Genomic DNA, 19,541 nt, shown 5'->3' on the forward strand with positions numbered 1-19,541 from the left:
TAAATGTAAGCCTAGGGGGGGTGTTTTCTAACTGTATGGGGGAGGCTGTTATGGAATGATCATAGAGACCTGTGATCCTAAATAGAAGGATCACAGGCACTCTGTGATCATTACAGAGAGAAGAACGGTCGGCTGTGTTTACAATAGCTGACCGTTCTTCTCTCTCAGCGGGGAGTGATCGCGGGTGGCAGGCAGCAATTGGAGCCGCCTGCCCCATGCATCGGAGTCCCTGCTGCTGAGTGGGGGTGGGAGCGCACTGCTGGCGGCGCACGCTCGCCCCCTAGCTGCAGGCGCGCGACTGACGTACAGTTATGTCAGTTCATGCAGGAGGAGCTGCATGCTGCAGTAAAACTGCGGTGGGTGGTCATTAAGTAGCAAAAGGTGTTACTAAGCCCACAACAGTGACATTACTACAGTAATCAGTGTTAAAAATATTTACTGTTACTGTAATAATGACACTGGCAGAGAAGGGGTTAACACTGTGGGTGATCAAAGGGTTAAGTGTAAGCCTAGGGGGTGTTTTCTAAATGTATGGGGGAGGGACTTGTGAAATGAACACAGAGATCTGTGTTCCTATATAGAAGGATCACAGGAGCTCTGCATTGATTCCTGAGAAAACAACGGTCAGCTGCGTTTACAACAGCAGACCGTCGTTCTCTCTCAGCGGGGAGCAATCACGGTTTCCCGGCCCCGTGGATGGGCAGCCCCGCTGCCTAGTGGGGGGAGGGCGCGCGCCCCCAGGAGCACTCCTGCGAAAAATACAGACAGAACTGGGAATTCTGACTGTGGGAAGTCCGAGCGTCGTGGCATGTGAAGGGTTAATGTAATATCGGAGCAGCGGAAGAGCGGAGTTCGCACGCGGCGGTGTCAGAGATGACAAATTCCCTTCCTCTGGCCCTGCGCTCTCCACAAGCTGCTGTGTAAGCAGAGACGAGGAATTCGTTCTGCTGAATCAGATGGGAGATTACGCGGGGTGCTGTGTGTGCATAGACGGTGCTAATTAGCAGAAACGCGATTCAATGAGTACACAACGCTGCGTGTGTGCAGGGGGGGGGGAGGGGGGATGAGACAAGAAGGTGTGCAGCTGGGCGGGTTTTACACTAAGGCCGCGCTCCTATTTTGCATTTCGTAAAAAATGCTTAAAATCGCGTCACGTTTTTGCACGGTTTTGCACTCTTAGGGCAGGCTATTGATTTCAATGGGTTGGCCTATGCACAGCAAAGCAGTCCATGTTCCTTTTAGAGCGTCAAACTTTCTGCGTTTTTTACGGCTCTCTCTCAGTGTCGGTGACTCTCTCTCAGTGTCAGTGACTTTCTGTCAGTGTCGGTGACTTTCTGTCAGTGTCGGTGGCTCTCTCTCAGTGTCGATGGCTCTTTGTCGATGTCGGTGACTCTCTGTCGGTGTCAGTGACTCTCTGTCAGTCAGTGACTCTCTCTCAGTGTCGGTGACTCTCTGTTGGTGACTCTCTGTCAGAGTCGGTGACTCTCTGTCGGTGTCAGTGACTCTCTGTCAGCCAGTGACTCTCTCTCAGTATCTGTGACTCTCTCTCAGTGTCGGTGACTCTCTGTTGGTGACTCTCTGTCAGAATCGGTGATTCTCTGTCATTGTTGGTGACTCTCTCTCAGTTTCGGTGACTCTCTGTCAGAGTAGGAAAATCTCTGTCAGTGTTGGTGACTCTCTCTCAGTGTCGGTGACTCTCTGACGGAGTCGGTGACTCTCTGTCAGTGTCGGTGACTCTCTATTAGTGTCAGTGACTCTCTCTCAGTGGCGGTGACTCTCTGTCAGAGTCGGTGACTCTGTCGGTGTCAGTGACTCTCTCTCAGTGTCGGTGACTCTCTCTAAGTGTCAGTTACTCTCTGTTGGAGTCGGTGACTCTCTGTCGGTGTCAGTGACTCTCTGTCAGTGTCAGTGACTCTCTCTCAGTGTCGGTTACTCTGTCGGAGTCAGTGACTCTCTGTCAGTGTCGGTGATCTGTCATGTCGGTGACTCTCTGTCGGAAGTCGGTGACTCTCTGTCCGTGTTGGTGATCTGTCGGTGTCGGTGACTCTCTGTCGGTGTCTGTGAGTCTCTGTCGGAGTCAGTGACTCTGTCGGTGTCAGTGACTCTCTGTCAGAGTCTTTGACTCTCTGTCCGAGTCGGTGACTCTCTGTCGGTGTCTGTGACTCTCTGTCAGAGTCTTTGACTCTCTGTCTGAGTCGGTGACTCTCTGTCGGTGTCTGTGACTCTCTGTCGGCAGGGCTGCCATCAGGGGGGACAGCCCATACACATGTAGGGGGCCCGGAGATTTTGAGGGGCCCAGCTGGCCAGGCCCCAACCAACGAGATTGAGATGTTGTTGTTGTAGTAACTAGCAATTGCTCAAGCAGGGCAGCCAAAGAGTAAGCCGATTCAGCCGAAGGGATGTCTCTTTGCTGGATTGAGCTTTTTCTTTGCTGAATATTTGAGGCCATCTCTTTGCTGGATTGGGATGTCTCTTTGTTGAATATTTGGGCTGTATCTTTGCTGGATTGGTATCATTTTCATATATTAAGTTGTAAGAGTGTTAAAATAAGTGTGTGCACTGAAGGACTTGGTGGGACGGCCAGAGGGTGAGCCCTGGGGAATATTGGTTGTCAGGCCCGGAGGGGCCCAGGCCTAAAGCTGTGTAAGGGGCCCCAAAATTTCTGATGGCTGCCCTGTCTGTCAGTGTCGGTGATTCAGTCGGAGTCGGTGACTCTCTGTCAGTGACTCTGTCGGTGTCGGTGACTCTCTGTTGGTGTCGGTGACTCTCTGTCGGTGTCTCTGACGCTCTCAGTCCTGGATGCGGGTGTCTCTCTTGCTCTGTGCACAGAGTATTGTACAATAATCCTCCTCTTTTAACACATGTAACATCCCTCTAATCCCTTTCTCTGCAGACAGGAGGCTCTGCTAATCTCTCTCCTCCTCGCTCACCGATTTGTGCTAATCCTAATTTTCTGCGCAGAACAGACGCCTGTAACCCAAACCGGCCACCGCTGTCCCTGCGCAGGAGAAGGACCGCACATATACCTTCCCTCCCTGTACTGGATCAGCATGACAGCCAGGCAACTAGCATTTTCAGAAAGAGATCCCTGGAGCTGATCGGAGTCAGAGAGCAAAGGCTTCTGGGAAACTGTCTGGCTATGAGAACCTGTCACCTGCACTGCCATTCCCAACCTCCTTCTGGAGGTGACAGTTCCAGGGCTGTCATGCTGATGCTCTGGATATGCCGGTCGGTGACCCTCCTGGGATTGGAACCTTTTGTCCCCTATGCTTGCTCCAGCTGAGTCCGCGTGTGGATCGCTCTTCAGAGAGCATTTGACAGGCGGTAAGGAGGAGTTGTATTGCCTCCTAACAACCTGCTTTAACCCCTTGATCTCTGCACTAGTGTTGCAACCACGCGTGCATTGCATTTGGCTGCGGGACACTTCAATGTGTCATGCTTGGTGGCCGTAGCAGTGACGGGGGTGTAATTCTTGACGCAGCTGCAAAGCATCGCATCAACAGCATGTGTATCCCCTGCAGCTACAGAGGGTACCGGTTGAGCCGCTACCCACACAGTAGAGCCGCGCCCCCCCAATCGCTAATGTGAATGAGCCCTGGCTCCTTAAAACATGTGTCAGCCCTTCGCCCACCCCTGAAAATAGATCTCTAGTGGATCGCGTTTTAGGGAGGATTTAAGAGACAGCTATGGATAGGGGGGCGGCACCCCTGCACCCCCAAAGCAGCAGCTGCCACTGGTAGTATGTCTGCAGTCTCTGACCATCTCCTGTAGTATGTCTGTGGTCTCTGACCATCCCCTGTAGTATGTCTGCAGTCTCTGACAGTCTCCTGTGGTATGTCTGCAGTTTCTGGCTATCTCCTGTAGTATGTCTGCACTCTCTGGCCATCTCCTGTAGACTGTCTGCAGTCTCTGACCATCTCCTCTAGTATGTCTGCACTCTCTGACCACCTCCTGTAGTATGTCTGCATTCTCTGACCATCTCCTGTAGTATGTCCACAGTCTCTGACCATCTACTGTAGTATGTCCACAGTCTCTGACCATCTCCTGTAGTATGTCCACAGTCTCTGACCATCTACTGTAGTATGTCCACAGTCTCTGGCCATCTCCTGTAGTATGTCCGCAGTCTCTGACCATCTCCTGTAGTATGTCCGCAGTCTCTGACCATCTCCTGTAGTATGTCCACAGTCTCTGACCATCTCCTGTAGTATGTCCGCAGTCTCTGACCATCTCCTGTAGTATGTCCGCAGTCTCTGACCATCTCCTGTAGTATGTCTCCAGTCTCTGACCATCTTCTGTAGTATGTCTCCAGTCTCTGACCATCTCTTGTAGTATGTCTGCAGTCTTTCTGTATATACTGAATATTTTGTGGGGCCCTTGGATGCATTCTGGGGCCGCAGTTGAGGCCTGCTATACCTCATAGGTTGATATAGAGTGGGGTCTACATAGTTATCAGGTCTCATTTCATTTGTCACCATTAACAGAAAATCACTGCTGATTGGTTGCTCTGGGGTTATGGTGCACACTGTTCTCTGCATTCTCATGTAATCCCATTATTGAGGTCCATTTATTAATTTTATTTAACAAATACTATTCTTATCAATGAATATATGAACCCAGTATTGATATATTCCTAGAACAGAGGGCTACATTGTATATCTGCTGTAATTTAGCAGAAAATGTTTGGATTTTGCACTCTGACATCCACATTTCAGGTCGTGTTGTTAAATATATAACAAATGAGGGGAATTGTAGAACCTTGTGGGAACGGAATCTGCTCTCCTTTCATCTAGGAGACCTGCACTGTGTCAATAATTAATCACACAATATATATAAGTGATTATTAATACATGGCTCAAACACATATACGGGGGGGGGGGGTGCATTCAGCTCCCCCCACTGAGGGGCCACACGAGAGCCGCCGGTTACAAACTGAAGTGAGCCAAATTAATCTGGAGGGATGAACTCCATGCCGGCGCTGGTATCCAGATCAGCACAAATAATCCCATTATCTACCAATCACAGGGTTTCTATTTTTTATTTTCAGTTCTAATATTCCGGTTAGCTGTTCCAGGGTTAGTGGCTCAGTCACCAATAAAGTTCTCATTTTTACTGGGTCAAGATGTCTGTCTTACAATCTCTTCCTTTTTATAAAGGTGACCATGCTGAGGGTCTGGTATTCACAAAAATAAAGGGCCTGTGCTGATATCTATAGCCATATACAGTAGGTGGTGTGCAAGTGGTTGCATGGATGTTGTATGAGTGGCTTAAGCTGAATGAGTATATAGAGACTGGGGACACTTTGCAAGAGTGGTCGAGGAATGGGGGCATGCTGTAGGAGTGGGTGGAGAGACCCTGGAAAAGCTTAAAAAGTTTGCAGATGCTGTAAGAGGGGATGTAAACTGAAAATATTCTGAAAGGTGTGGTTGGAGAATGGGGATTTTCTGTAGCAAGTTGGAGAATGGGGGCCTGCTGTAAGAGATTGGAGAATAGAAACATGGGGTGGGAGTGGATGGAGAATGTGGACTTGCTGTAGGAGGTTGGAGAATTGGGATTTGTTGTAGGAGGTTGGAGAATGGGGATTTGTTTTAGGAGGTTGGAGAATGGGGACTTGCTGTAGCAGGTTGGAGAATGGGGACATGCTGTAGGATGTTGGAGACTAGAGATATGCTGTGGGAGTGGTTGGAGAATGTAGACTTGCTCTAGTAGGTTGGTGAATGGGGACTTGCTGTAGCCAGTTGGAGAATAGAAACTTGCTGTAGCAGGTTGGAGAATGGGGACATGCTGTAGGAGGTTGGAGGATAGAGACATGTGGTGGGAGTGGTTGGAGAATGTGGACTTGCTGTAGTAGGTTGGAGAGTAAAGACATGCAGTGGGAGTGGTTGGAGAATGGGGACTTGCTGTAGCAGGATGGAGAATAGAGAAATGCTGTAGGAGTGGTTGGAGAATGGGGACTTGCTGAAGGAGGTTGGAGAATAGAGAAATGCTATAGGAGTGGTTGGAGAATGGAGACTTGCCATAGAAGTTTTGAGAATACAGACATGTAGAAGGAGTGGTTGTAGAATGGGGACATGCCATAGGAGGTTGGAGAATAGAGACATGCAGGAGGAGTGGTTGGAGAATGGGGACTTGCTGTAAGAGGTTGGAGAACAGAGACATGTGGTAGAGTAGTTGGAGAATGAGGACTTGCTGTAGGAGGTTGGAGAATAGAGACATGCGGTAGAGTCGTTGGAGAATGGGGACTTACTGTAAGACTGGAGACATGCTGTAGGTTTGGTTAAAGATCTGGAACATTGTGGAAATGTGGTTGAAGATCGGGGAAATGCTGTAGGTGTGGTTGGAGACTGGGGATGTGGTGTACAGTAGGTGTGGTTAGAGACGGATTATTTGCTGTAGATGTGGATAAAGACTGGGGATATGCTATAGGTATGTTTGGAGACTAAAGAAATGCTGTAGATGTGGTTGGTAACCAGGTTGGTTCTTTAGGTTTGGCCAGAGACTGGGGGCTTGCTGTAAGTGTGGTCGGTGACCAGGGTCGTTCTTTAGCTGTGGTTGGAGACTAGGGACTTGCTGAAGGTATAATTGGAGATTGGGGTGGTTCTTTAGGTGTGGTTGGAGACTGTAGATCTGCTCAGTGGTAGGAGACTGTGGACATACTGTAGTGTGCTGGGAAATTGTGGTCAACTGGACATTCTGTAGGTGTGGTTGGTGACCAGGGTCGTTCATTAGGTGTGGTTGGAGATTGTGGATCTGCTCAGTGGTAGGAGACTGTGGACATGCTGTAGGTGTGGGAGGAGACTGTGGACAACTGGACATTCTGTAGGTGGAGTTGGTCACCAGGGTATTTCTTCAGGTGTGATTGGACACTAGGGACTTGCTCATGGGCGTCGGCAGGTAGGGGCAGGGGGGGGGGGGGGGGGGATAAAGGGAATCTCAACTTCCCCTTAAAAGTGGTTGTTAAGCCACTTTAAACCATCCTGTCTGGTCTGTTTAATAATCCTGTGTACCCCTGTGTCTGTGTCTTTAAAAAAATAAGGCGTTCTTTACCAGTTTTCAGAGCGATGAGCACCGCTCACATGACCCTTCGGCTCTCTCCTCTCCACATCTGACAGCTGCCTGTAGCGGGTGGGGCCGAGGATTCCTCGCTGTTGTCAGTCTGGAGGGGAGAATGGCTTTTTTTTTCTAAAACACAGACACAGGGGCACACAGTATTATTAAACAGACTGTAGACAGGATATGAAACTTTAAATTAAACTACAGCAGCAGGAGGAGAGGGGGCGGGGCACTGACAGAGGAGCAGACAGGCAGGGATGGAGAGGGGGAGAGAGATTGAGGAGGACAGGTGAGCTGCGGATGCTGACCACAGTGTCAGGACTCAGCAGCCATGGTATACCGTGGTCAGTTTACAGAGGGGAGGACATAGCCAGGCAGGATCAGCCAGGTATTTTAGGTGATACGGGGGCCAAGTTACACAGCACAAGCACTGTGCTGAATAACATGCTCTAAGGCAGGCATGTCCAACCTGCGGCCTGGGGGCCGCATGTGGCCCAAAACCGCAGGCAATGCGGCCCACTGCCCCCTGACAATTTTTTTTTTTTTTGCTGGGCAGGAAGGAAGTGAAGTCGGGGGCACGGTCACAGAGGCAGCCTCGGAGGGGATCATTCACTAGTTGTGTTAAATTAGTGCTGGGGGGGAGGGGGCGCAGCAGCACGGGAAGGGGGCGCGGCAACGTTTTATTACTTGTATACCTTAACTAATAGTATATATTTTATATGCGGCCCGAGAAAATTTGTGTACACTCAATGTGGCCCAGAGAAGCCAAAAGGTTGGACACCCATGCTCTAAGGGAACAAGATCGATTTTTTTTATATGTTAACAAATGCTTCAAAAATAAATACTCAAAATAAGTATAATGACTAAGCCCCTCCCCTTCATTACATTGTTAAAAAGGGGTGACCTTAAAATGATGCCCCCCCTGAAAAAAGTTCTGTGAACGCCCATGGACTTGCTGTAGGTGTGGATGGAAACCAGGGTCGTTCTTGGTGGTTGGTGGCCAGGGTCATTCTTTAGGTGTGGTTGAAGACTAGAGACTTGCTGTAGGTGTAATTGGTAACTGGAATCTTACCTTAGGTGTTGTTGGAGCCTGGGGACTTGCTGTAGGTGTGGTTGGTGACCAGGGTCATTCTTTAGGTGTGGCTGGAGACTAGGGACTTTCTGGAGGTGTGGTTGGTGGCCAGGGTCATTCTTTAGGTGTGGTTGGAGACTAGGGAGGGACTTGCTGTAGGTGTGGTTGAAGGCCAGGGTCATTTTTTAGGTGTGGTTGAAAACTGGGGACTTGCTGTAGGTGTGGTTGGTGGCCAGGGTCATTCTTTAGGTGTGGTTGGAGACTAGGGACTTGCTGTAGGTGTGGTTGGTGGCCAGGGTCATTCTTTAGGTGTGGTTGGAGACTAGGGACTTGCTGTAGGTGTGATTGGTGGTCAGGGTCATTCTTTAGGTGTGGTTGGAGACTAGGGACTTGCTGTAGGTGTGGTTGGTGGCCAGGGTCATTCTTTAGGTGTGGTTGGAGACTAGGGACTTGCTGTAGGTGTGACTGATTGGTGGCCAGGGTCATTCTTTAGGTGTGGTTGGAGACTAGGGACTTGCTGTAGGTGTGGTTGATGGCCAGGGTCATTCTTTAAGTGTGGTTGGAGACTAGGGACTTGCTGTAGGTGTGGTTGGAGGCCAGGGTCATTCTTTAGGTGTTGCTAGAGACTAGGGACTTGCTGTAGGTGTGGTTGGTGGCCAGGGTCATTCTTTAGGTGTGGTTGGAGACTAGGGACTTGCTGTAGGTATGGTTGGTGACCAGGGTCATTTTTTAAGTATGGTTGGAGACTGGGGACTTGCTGTAGGTGTGGTTGGTGGCCAGGGTCATTCTTTAGGTGTGGGTGGTTGAAGACTAGGGGCTTGCTGTAGGTGTGGTTGGTGGCCAGGGTTATTCTTTAGGTGTGGTTGGAGACTAGGGACTTGCTGTAGGTGTGGTTGGTGGCCAGGGTCATTCTTTAGGTGTGGTTGGAGACTAGGGACTTGCTGTAGGTGTGGTTGATGGACAGGGTCATTCTTTAGGTGTGGTTTGAGACTAGGGACTTGATGTAGGTGTGGTTGGTGGCCAGGGTCATTCTTTAGGTGTGGTTTGAGACTAGGGACTTGCTGTAGGTGTGGTTGATGGCCAGGGTCATTCTTTAGGTGTGGTTGGAAACTAGGGACTTGCTGTAGGTGTGACTGATTGGTGGCCAGGGTCATTCTTTAGGTGTGGTTGGAGACTAGGGACTTGCTGTAGGTGTAGTTGGTGACCAGGGTAATTTTTATTAGGTGTGATTGGAGACTGGGGACTTGCTGTAGGTGTGATTGGTGGCCAGGGTCATTCTTTAGGTGTTGTTGGAGACTAGGGACTTGATGTAGGTGTGGTTGGTGGCCAGGGTCATTCTTTAGGTGTGGTTTGAGACTAGGGACTTGCTGTAGGTGTGGTTGATGGCCAGGGTCATTCTTTAGGTGTGGTTGGAAACTATGGACTTTCTGTAGGTGTGGTTGATGGCCAGGGTCATTCTTTAGCTGTGGTTGGAGACTAGGGACTTGATGTAGGTGTGGTTGGTGGCCAGGGTCATTCTTTAGGTGTGGTTGGTGGCCAGGGTCATTCGTTAGGTGTGGTTGGAGACTAGGGACTTGCTGTAGGTGTGATTGGTAACTGGAGTCTTACCTTAGGTGTGGTTGGAGAATGGGGACTTGCTGTAGGTGTGGTTGGTTGCCAGGGTCATTCTTTAGGTGTTGCTGGAGACTAGGGACTTGCTGTAGGTGTGGTTGGTGGCCAGGGTCATTCTTTAGGTGTTGCTGGAGACTAGGGACTTGCTGTAGGTGTGGTTGGTGGCCAGGGCCATTCTTTAGGTGTTGCTGGAGACTAGGGACTTGCTGTAGGTGTGGTTGGTGGCCAGGGTCATTCTTTAGGTGTGGTTGGAGACTAGGGACTTGCTGTAGGTATGGTTGGTGGCCAGGGTCATTCTTTAGGTGTGGTAGGAGACTGGGGACTTGCTGTAGGTGTGGTTGGTGGCCAGGGTCATTCTTTAGGTGTGGGTGGTTGAAGACTAGGGACTTGCTGTAGGTGTGGTTGGTGGCCAGGGTCATTTTTTAGGTGTGGTTGGAGACTAGGGACTTGATGTAGGTGTGGTTGATGGCCAGGGTCATTTTTTAGCTGTGGTTGGAGACTAGGGACTTGCTGTAGGTGTGGTTGATGGCCAGGGTCATTCTTTAGGTGTGGTTGGAGACTAGGGACTTGCTGTAGGTGTGGTTAGTGACCAGGGTCATTCTTTAGGTGTGGTTGGAGACTAGGGACTTGCTGTAAGTGTGGTTGGTGGCCAGGGTCATTCTTTAGGTGTGGTTGGAGACTAGGGACTTGCTGTAGGTGTGGTTGGTGGCCAGGGTCATTCTTTAGGTGTGGGTGGTTGAAGACTAGGGACTTGCTGTAGGTGTGGTTGGTGGCCAGGGTCATTTTTTAGGTGTGGTTGGAGACTAGGGACTTGATGTAGGTGTGGTTAATGGCCAGGGTCATTTTTAGCTGTGGTTGGAGACTAGGGACTTGCTGTAGGTGTGGTTGGTGACCAGGGTCATTCTTTGGGTGTGGTTGGAGACTAGAGACTTGCTGTAGGTGTGGTTGGTGGCCAGGGTCATTCTTTAGGTGTGGTTTGAGACTAGGGATTTGCTGTAGGTGTGGTTGATGGCCAGGGTCATTCTTTAGGTGTGGTTGGAAACTAGGGACTTGCTGTAGGTGTGACTGATTGGTGGCCAGGGTCATTCTTTAGGTGTGGTTGGAGACTAGGGACTTGCTGTAGGTGTAGTTGGTGACCAGGGTCATTTTTTAGGTGTGATTGGAGACTGGGGACTTGCTGTAGGTGTGATTGGTGGCCAGGGTCATTCTTTAGGTGTTGTTGGAGACTAGGGACTTGATGTAGGTGTGGTTGGTGGCCAGGGTCATTCTTTAGGTGTGGTTTGAGACTAGGGACTTGCTGTAGGTGTGGTTGATGGCCAGGGTCATTCTTTAGGTGTGGTTGGAAACTAGGGACTTGCTGTAGGTGTGGTTGATGGCCAGGGTCATTCTTTAGCTGTGGTTGGAGACTAGGGACTTGATGTAGGTGTGGTTGGTGGCCAGGGTCATTCTTTAGGTGTGGTTGGTGGCCAGGGTCATTCGTTAGGTGTGGTTGGAGACTAGGGACTTGCTGTAGGTGTGATTGGTAACTGGAGTCTTACCTTAGGTGTGGTTGGAGAATGGGGACTTGCTGTAGGTGTGGTTGGTTGCCAGGGTCATTCTTTAGGTGTTGCTGGAGACTAGGGACTTGCTGTAGGTGTGGTTGGTGGCCAGGGCCATTCTTTAGGTGTTGCTGGAGACTAGGGACTTGCTGTAGGTGTGGTTGGTGGCCAGGGTCATTTTTTAGGTGTGGTTGGAGACTAGGGACTTGATGTAGGTGTGGTTGATGGCCAGGGTCATTTTTTAGCTGTGGTTGGAGACTAGGGACTTGCTGTAGGTGTGGTTGGTGACCAGGGTCATTCTTTAGGTGTGGTTGGAGACTAGTTACTTGCTGTAGGTGTAGTTGGTGACCAGGGTCATTTTTTAGGTGTGATTGGAGACTGGGGACTTGCTGTAGGTGTGATTGGTGGCCAGGGTCATTCTTTAGGTGTTGTTGGAGACTAGGGACTTGATGTAGGTGTGGTTGGTGGCCAGGGTCATTCTTTAGGTGTGGTTTGAGACTAGGGACTTGCTGTAGGTGTGGTTGATGGCCAGGGTCATTCTTTAGGTGTGGTTGGAAACTAGGGACTTGCTGTAGGTGTGGTTGATGGCCAGGGTCATTCTTTAGCTGTGGTTGGAGACTAGGGACTTGATGTAGGTGTGGTTGGTGGCCAGGGTCATTCTTTAGGTGTGGTTGGTGGCCAGGGTCATTCGTTAGGTGTGGTTGGAGACTAGGGACTTGCTGTAGGTGTGATTGGTAACTGGAGTCTTACCTTAGGTGTGGTTGGAGAATGGGGACTTGCTGTAGGTGTGGTTGGTTGCCAGGGTCATTCTTTAGGTGTTGCTGGAGACTAGGGACTTGCTGTAGGTGTGGTTGGTGGCCAGGGTCATTTTTTAGGTGTGGTTGGAGACTAGGGACTTGATGTAGGTGTGGTTGATGGCCAGGGTCATTTTTTAGCTGTGGTTGGAGACTAGGGACTTGCTGTAGGTGTGGTTGGTGGCCAGGATCATTCTTTAGGTGTGGTTGGAGACTTGGACGTGTTGTAGGAAATATTCAGAGACTGGAGACATGTTACATGAGACTGCTTGAGATTACTACTAATGCAATCCCTTTATAAATCTGTGCACCTGACTGCTGGGGTCCAAGGGCCACCCTGAAAGCATCAAAAGGCTATATGTTGCCCTTGGGGCGCAGATCGAGCACCAGGATACTGAGGTCACCCCGCCTCTACCCCTGCAGGCAGATCATGGATTCCATCATGTCTTCTCACAGCAGTGTAAGTGACGAAGACAGATCGGGGCTGTGGGAGAACAGCTCTGTCCCTCTGAATAAAGTCACAATGACACCATGTATCTGTGTGTGCCAGACATCTGTCTGCCCATATCCCGGCTCCGCTGCCCCCGGGCACTTGGCTGCATGTCCATTTTTTTTAGAGTCTCAGAAGTCTCTGGTGAGCGGACACAGAAGAGAAGCGAGTCTCGCTGCAACCGCCTGCTAATCCTCCATCTTTATCATTCCCATTGTCAGGGAATTCTGCGAATCGCTAATTGGACACCACACAGAAACTGCGCGAGGAGGAAGCCGAACCTGAATATGGAATGAGCACCTCAGACTGCTGCCATGTACTGTATGTGAAAACACACAAAGTATGCATGGAAATACTCCATAACATATGCTGATTGGAGGATTTAAAGACTTATTCCATTTTTGTTGAGAAGAAAACCCTCCCCTCTGGGTGATCAACGTACATTGCAGAGATTATGCCAAACTTTGTTGCAGATTTCTATTTTTTGTTACTCTGAAGAAATATCTGTTTCTTTCTCTGTGTCCACATGTGAATGGGAGTGACTTTATTATTATCAATCAGCTGCTGCACCTGCAGGGCTCGAATGAGGAAAGTGGCAGGGTTGTGATTTTCTATTAGGGAGTATCTCACCAAAAATGACGTTTTTTGTTGCAGGGGATTCCCAAAATCTGACTTATATCTTATTGCAGACTTCTGGGAAAATCAGTGAGCCAATCACACAAGCAGGAAATGACATTTCTGGGGGGGCGCTCTGTATACCATCTGCATACAGAACGCCTCCGGGTTGCCATATTGCATTTTACAGAAAATTACAGGGGCTGTAGATTGGAAAGTAAAGGTTATTGTTAATAACATTCAATTACAATATTACTCCTGAATTAATTGTATACCTTATATTCATTCTATTTCTGTTTGGTATTTTTATTTGCTATTACCCATTAACTTCAAAGCCCCCCCCCCCTTGCTAAAGCCCAAAAGACAGCACAACAGTGCAGGCTTACATTGCTGGGAGGGTGTCCATGGACTTCTTCCCGTGATCCCGCTGCCCGCATACCCCTGGCAGCACGTGGGCGGAGCGCTTTGAGATCGCTGCGTCCTTAGGACACAGCTGATCACAGATCGGGGTAAAGAGCCAATTTCTGCGGCCCTTTACCACATGATCAGCTGTATCCAATGACAGCTGATTACGATGTAAACACAAGCCGGTTATTGGCATTCCTTTCCTCACACTGAGAGGAAAGCCGATAACCGGCTTCTGCGAAAGGGACATCTACACTGATTATCAGATTATCAGATTATCAGATTATCCGTGTCCTGATTATCAGTGCAGTCCCAACAGTGCCCACCGGTGCTACCAATCAGTGCCCATCAGCGCTGCCCATCAGTGTAGCCTATCAGTGCAGTCCCAACAGTTCCCACCAGAGCTGTAAATCAGTGCCCATCAGTGCTGCCAATCAGTGCTGCAAATCAGTGCCCATCAGTGCTACCAATCAGTGCTAATCAGTGCTGCCCATCAGTGGGACCTATCAGTGCCTATTAGTGCTGTCAATCAGTCCCACCCATAAGTGCCCATCAGTGTCACCTATCAGTGCCCATCATCAGTGTCCATCAGTGACTCTCATCAGTGCCCATTAGTGCTGCCTATCATTGCAACCTCATCAGTGCCTCTTCATCAGTGTTCACCATTCCCGCCACATCAGTGCCCATTAGTGCCGCCTCATTAGTGTCCATCGGTTAAGGAGAAAAATTAACTGTTTGCTAAATTTTATAACAAACTATGAAAAACAGTTTTTTTCATTTTCTGTCTTTTTTCGTTTGTTTAGCAAAAAAAAAAGAGTGGTCATTAAATACCACCAAAAGAAAGCTCTATTTATGTGAAAAGCACAGAAAGCTGAATATTGGCCTGAGCAGGAAGGGGGTGAAAGTGGGCAAGTAGTAGGCAACTAGTTAAAGCAAGCCAATCACATTGATTGCAATAAAACTTAAAGGAAATTCTAAGTTATTGTTGCACAGTTTCCCTTTAAGATAGTTCATGTAATTTGCACATTTGTACATGTTTATTATTGTAATAAATGCAGGGATTTGTAGAGAAGCCATTACAGTAACTCTGCGTTACTGCCTAACAATTGCTAAAATATCAGCCGCACAGGAAGGGCATTGTTTTGTGGGAGTCAGGGGAGAGAACAGAGCTGTGGGAGGGGCTCAGCAGGCTCCACCCACTACAGGCTGCCTGCAGAAAACGACAGGAGAAGGCGGGAACAAAACCAGTCACCCTGCACAAGGAGAGAGAGCAGAGCAGTGGGAGGGGACCAGCAGACCCCACTCAATACAGGCTGCCTGCAGAAAACTACAGGAGGGGCGGAGACCAGACCAGTCTCCCTGCACAAGGAGAGCATGCAGAGATGTGGGAGGGGCTCAGCAGGCTCCACCCACTACAGGCTGCCTGCAAAAAATGACAGGAGGGGGCGGAGCTAAGACCAGTCTCCCTGCACAAGGAGAGAGATAAGAGCTATAGGAGGGGTTCAGCAGGCTCCACCCACTACAGGCTGCCTGCAAAAAACTACAGGAGGGGCGGAGACAAAACCAGTCTCCCTGCACAAGGAGAGAGATAAGAGCTATAGGAGGGGTTCAGTAGGCTCCACCCACTACGGACTGCCTGCAGAAAGCTACAGGGGAAGGCGGGGAAAAGGACAGTCACCCTGCAAAAGGAGAGAGTGCAGAGCTGTGGGAGGGGCCCAGCAGACCCCACCCACTACAGGTTGCCTGCAGAAAACTACAGAAGGGATCGGAAACAAGACCAGACTCCCTGCACAAGGGGAGAGAGCAGAGCTGTGGGAGGGGACAAGCAGGCTCCACCCACTACAGACTGCCAGCAGAAAACTATAGAAGGGGGCGGAGACAAGACCAGTCTCCCTGCACAAGGAGAGAGAGCAGAGCTGTGGGAGGGGACAAGCAGGCTCCACCCACTACAGACTGCCTACAGAAAAGTGAAGAAGGGCGGCGGAGACAAGACCAGTCACCCCTGCTCAAGGAGAGAGAGCAGAGCTGATGGAGGGGCTCAGTAGGTTCCACCCACTACAGGCTGCCTGCAGGAAACTACAGGAGGGGCGGAGACAAGGCCAGTCACCCTGCACAAGGAGAGAGAGTAGCAGTAAGCAGTCTTTATTACAAGAAGTCTCACACTGGATTACTGCACAGATCTGGAGGGAACACACAAAGCTCACCAAGAATACACATGACAAATCGATTTATATAATGTTTACTTTAGCCTTAAATTGATGGAAAGTCTTCAAAGGAATTTTTTCTTCCTAATAATTTTAATTGCTTTATAGAAAAATATAAACATGATATCAGGATGATACATTCTTACATTTCTACTATACATAACATATAGATACATATTTTTGTTACATTGTTACTATACATAACATACAGATACATATTTTTGTTCCATTGCTACTATACATAACATACAGATACATATTTTTGTTCCATTGCTACTATACATAACATACAGATACATATTTCAGATACACTATATTGTTTCATGTGATCCACATATGTGACTGTGGCAGGTTGGGGGTGGCGGAGCGGGAGGCACGTGCATGCGGATGGGTATACGGAGAACGCGCGTTCCTGTGTCAGACGCGGGGCAGGTGCAGAGACAGCTGTTCCTCCATCTGCCTCCTCGTCAGGAGGTGAGATGGAGGATATTAACCGTCTCTGTGCCGGCTGTAGTCCTCCTAGGAAGCAATATACAATATTTGATGAGAGAATTCATCTCCTTCACTCCTAAGGCAATATGGAGATGATCTGAAGAGCGCCGCGCTCAAATAACCGTCTTATCTCTCATATGTAAAAGCTCATCCACCTTTCCAAGAAGATGAAGGGCCACGGGCTCGCCTGGGAGGAACTCCGACTCCTTCATCTAACAGCTTGTGACATTTAATCAATATATTACCAAATGAGGGAGAGATCTATGTCAGAATTCCGAAGCAGAAAATATCAAATATATATATATATATATATAGAGAGAGAGAGAGAGAGAGAGGGGGGGGGGAAGAGATATGGCTGAGTATATTTCTTTGAGATTTATAACACTTACAGAGATTCTAGAGAGCTGAAGACCCAATATCCCCCAATTGTTACCTAGTTGCCCCCTCACTGTTCCCCAAATGTCCTCCTTCCATTGTTCCCCATTGTTTCCTCATTGTTCCCTAGTTGTTCTCCCCAGTGGTTTCCTATTGTTCCCAAATTGTTTCCCATTGTTCCTAACATACCCCAATTGCCCCCCTATTATTACACCATTGCCCCCCAATTGTTTCAAAATTGCTCCCCAGTATTTTCACATTGTTCCTAAATTGTTTCCCCATTGTTCCTCAATTACCCCATTGCCCCCTAACTGTTCACCGAATTGCCCCCCCATTGTTTCCCTATTGTTCCCCAATAGCCCCCTATTGTTACCCCAATGTCCCATATTGTCCCCCCTATTGTTCCTCATAATTTTCCCCCTCTATTGCTCCCCAATCTTTACCCAATCGTTACCCCATTTCCCTCGAAACTGTTCCCCAATTGCCCCCCTATTATTACACCATTGTCCCCCCCAATAGTTTCAAAATTGCTCCCCAGTATTTTCTCATTGTTCCTAAATCATTTCCCATTGTTCCTAAATTACCCCATTGCCCCCAGTGGTTTCTCATTGCTCCCAAATTGTTCCCCCATTATTCCCCAATTGTCCCTTTATTATTTCACCATTTTTCCCAAATTGCTACCCAATTGTTCCCCCAGTATTTTCTCATTGTTTCTAAATTGTTTCCCATTGTTCCTAAATTACCCCATTGCCCCCTAACTGTTCTCTGAATGCCCCCCCCCCCATTGTTTCCCAATAGCCCCCTGTTGTTACCCCAATATTCCATATTGTCCCCCCTATTGTTCCTCTGATGTTTTCTCATTTTTCCCCAGATTGTTTCCCTGTTATTAGGCAATTGTCTCAGTATTGTTAATACATTGACCTTTTTTATCCCCTAATGGACCCGATTTTTCCACCCTGTTTTCTCATTGTCCTCCCCCCCCCAATCGTTGCCCCCATTCTTTCCCTATTGTTCCCCCAATCGTACCCCATTTGTCCTCCTATTATTACCCCATTGTCCCATAATATTCCCAAATTGCTCCCCAATCATTCCGAGAGTGTTTTCCTCTCCTTGTTCCTAATTTGTTTCCCTATTGTTCCCCTATTGTTAACCTATGACCCCTATTATCCCCTCATTATCTTTCATTGCTCCCCCAAGTGTTTTCCCATTGTTCCATAATATCCCCCCCCCCCCATTGTTATCCTTTGATCCCCTTTGGATTCCTCCCCCAGTTGTCCCCCATTGTTACCTAATTGTTCCCTAAAAATCTCCCCCTTTTATTACCCTGTGGTTTCCCAACTGTCCCCTATTGATCCCAAATTGCTCCTCAATTGTTCCCTCAGTGTTTTCATATTGTTCCCATTTTGTTTCCCCATTGTTCCACAATTGTACCCCTGTTTTTATCCCATTGACCCCTATTATCCTCTAAATGGCCCCCAATTGTCCCCTTAATGTTTTTCCATTGTTCCCTAATTGCCCCCTATTGTTTTCTCATTGTTCCCCATTGCCCCCTCCCCCATTGTTCCCCTACTGTCATCTAATTGCCCCCTTTTCTACTGCCACTGCATTAACCATTCATTGTCTCCCATTACTCCCCTTTATCTCCAAATTGTCCCCCTTTTTTTCCTCATTGTACCTCCATTATTACCCCATTGTCCCTTTTTCAAAAGTTGCTGTCCAGCTAAATGCAGAATAATAGTAATAAAATTACCAATTTTCAGTCGATCGACTTTCTTTGCAGTTTGTAAATGTCGACTAATAACTGCCCCCCACTCTTCTCTCAAATTAAATAGAGCCCTTACCCCTCCCCATCACAACTCATGCTGGAGCAAAGCAGGATGAAGTTCACAGCATTATAACATCTGATTTTGTTTCTGAGCTCAGACCTGTTCAGCTATTATATGCTAAGAGCAAAATTGGAGGAACTAAATTCAAAGATTCGGGTTTTTTTTTTATTTTTTCAAAAAGCTTTGGAGATTTTCTGAAATGATAATGTCGTGTGATGAGAGGATATACAAAGGATTTCAGCAGGCGTCAGCGGGATGAGACATATCAATTCATGAACCAGATGGACCAGTTCAGATGCTAAGGCGTTTGATACAGTTCCCCACAAGCGCTTAATTTATAAAATAAGGTCTGCAGGCATCGACCACAAGGTTTGCTCTCAGATACGGAAATGGCTAAAAGGGCGTGTCCAAAGGGTGGTAATAAATAGCGCATACTCAGACTGGTCTGGGGTGGTAAGTGGGGTCCCCCAAGGCTCAGTCCTGGGACCAACCTTGTTCAATTTATTCATAAACAGCATTGAGGACGGGATCAGTAGTTCTATATCAGTTTTTGCGGATGACACAAAATTGGGCAGGGCAATAACTGCACAGCATGAAGCAGATATCCTACAGAATGACCTGGACAAAATAACAGAGTGGGCAACGACATGGCAAATGAGGTTTAATGTGGAGAAGTGTAAGGTTTTGCACTTGTGGACTAAAAACATAAAAACACAATACAGGTTAGGGAGGGAACCTTTGGGGGAATCAAAAATGGAGAAAGATCTGGGAGTCTTGGTAGAGGATAGACTAGACAATAGCATGCAATGTCAAGCGGCAGCTGCCAAAGCCGGCAGAATATTAGCATGCATAAAGAAAGGGATGTATTCCAGAGATAAGACTATAATCCTTCCACTTTATAAAACTCTGGTCCGACCGCATCTGGAGTATTCTGTCCAGTTCTGGTCGCCAGTCCTCAGGAGGGATGTGTTGGAGCTGGAGAGAGTCCAGAGAAGGGCAACTAAACTAATTAGGGGATTGGAGGACCTTAATTAGGAAGAACGTCTGCAATCGCTTGATTTATTCTCCC

Source organism: Pelophylax lessonae, assembly GCF_965119305.1.
Source record: "Pelophylax lessonae genome assembly, chromosome: 8".
NCBI classification, from domain to species: Eukaryota; Metazoa; Chordata; class Amphibia; order Anura; family Ranidae; genus Pelophylax; species Pelophylax lessonae.